Source organism: Salminus brasiliensis, chromosome 14 (genome assembly GCF_030463535.1).
Source record: "Salminus brasiliensis chromosome 14, fSalBra1.hap2, whole genome shotgun sequence".
In the NCBI taxonomy this organism is placed as follows: Eukaryota; Metazoa; Chordata; class Actinopteri; order Characiformes; family Bryconidae; genus Salminus; species Salminus brasiliensis.
In genome coordinates, this window is record NC_132891.1 from 24,318,743 (window position 1) to 24,320,556 (window position 1,814).

Below are 1,814 nucleotides of genomic sequence, written 5' to 3' on the forward strand. Positions count from 1 at the left end.
TCCGAGATGGAAGAACCACTAGAAGAAACACCACCTTCCCCACCTTCAAATACTCGTATGTGGCCGAATGGCCAGAGATCTTTTAGCTGTAGTCTAGTTTACAGAGAGTGAAGCTCAGGGTTTTAAGCTGCTCTCCTCACTGCTTTTACAGATGAAACTCTTGTATGTGGCAGGTTGAGTCAGTTCTGTTCAGCTTTCTCTCTTTTGGGCGAGTTTGTTTAGAGAGTTAACTGAAGACTCGTGTTCATGAACTCCGTCTTCTACAGTTCTGTCCTTCTACTACAGCCAGAGGAACTGTGACAGTCCTTACGTCTGAGCATTTGAAATAATAAAAACAGTGATACTCAGACTTTTGACTGCTTTCTGTAAGAACTACAGAACACAAAACTGTACTTTTACTTTCAGTACTTAAGTGGAAGTACATAAGTATTGCATGTAGTTACTTAAGTCTGGAGCTTAAAGACACTTCTGCTTCTACTCAAGTCACTTTTTTGATAGAGCACTTGTACTTTTACTCAAGTCTGGGTCTCTAGTACTTTCTACATGTCTGCTGAGATTGTATTTTGCACGTGAGAAAAACAGATTTATCATAAAAAACACATGAAAGCATTTGTTGGTGGATTGTGGGTCCGCGCTTGCGCAGATCACATTTGGATGGGTAGCACAAATCGGCAGAACACCAGTCTTCTGCGGAATGGCTGAGGAGAGGTGCGTACAGCTTGAGCTCTAGTTCTTAAACTGTTTAAAGAGTTAAAACTCATGATATGCTTAAAAGAAGAGAAAGCTTTAGTGAAAGCAGACTCGTTTAGCATTGATTATGAATTGAGTGTCAGACTTCATGTTGAGTCTACAGGCTTCATGTTCAAGGACTTTTACGTTGACACTCCTGTTATCATGTTCTGATTTGGGTCACCTGAGAGCTGGGGTACAAAAGGGGAGCAAACGCCAAGGTCTGGGCCGAGAATTACTCTTGCGACGTCAAGCGTTATGTTGGCCTCACGTTCATGAGACTTCTAGGAGAGTCTACGGGTTTCGGTAGTGTATGCTCTATCGGAGCTGATTCAGAAGGAGTTCGCTGTCTGGTTCACTGGTTGGTCGCCAGTAAGAGTCGGCGTCCGGTTTCCTTGCACTCTAGTCACGTAAGTTTATCAGCGCCTGACGAGCGCGGTTTGTGTTCCTGTACCTAAAGGTGCACGTATTTGTCACTGTACAGTGTACACAAATGTGTCCTCCGCATTTAACCCATTTGGTAGTGAACACACACTCACACGCACACATGTGTTAGGGGCAGTGAGTACACACACACACACCCAGAGCGGTGGGCAGCCAACTCCAGCGCCCGGGGAGCAGAGAGGGTAAAGGGCCTTGCTCAAGGGACCAACAGTGGCAGCTTGCCGAGCCCGGGAATCGAACCCACAACCCTGTTATCGATATCCCGGCGCTCTAACCGCTGAGCCACCACTGCCCCCACAAAAAGATTGGACGCTTCACGATTTTGCGTGTCATCCTTGCGCAGGGCCATGCTAATCTTCTCTGTATCGTTCCAATTTTAGTATATGTGCTGCCGTAGCAAGCTTCCCCCCTCCGTTAGGTTGGCCCAGCCTCGCGTTGCTCCCTGGCTGCCTACCAGCCTCAGGTGGCCTTCAGGTTTTGCCCGCATTAGTTTGTCACGTTTGTCTTGTTTATCCCTCTCTGTTATTGCTGCACTCTTGTGTTTTCCCCTGTTTATTTGATTAAAACGTTATCATGCATCGCACCGTCCCTGCGAGTGTTCACCCGTCCATGTCTAGCTTAGCCAGCATGACAGTGAGTAT

General features: G+C 46.7%; 1 non-coding gene across 1 annotated transcript; it reads right to left on the reverse strand.

Annotated features, from left to right (window-relative positions):
- Positions 1-1,471: 1,471 nt before the first annotated feature.
- Positions 1,472-1,573, reverse strand: LOC140534977 (U6 spliceosomal RNA). Its single transcript, XR_011977516.1, has one exon. It is a non-coding gene; the product is annotated as a U6 spliceosomal RNA (small nuclear RNA).
- Positions 1,574-1,814: the final 241 nt, after the last annotated feature.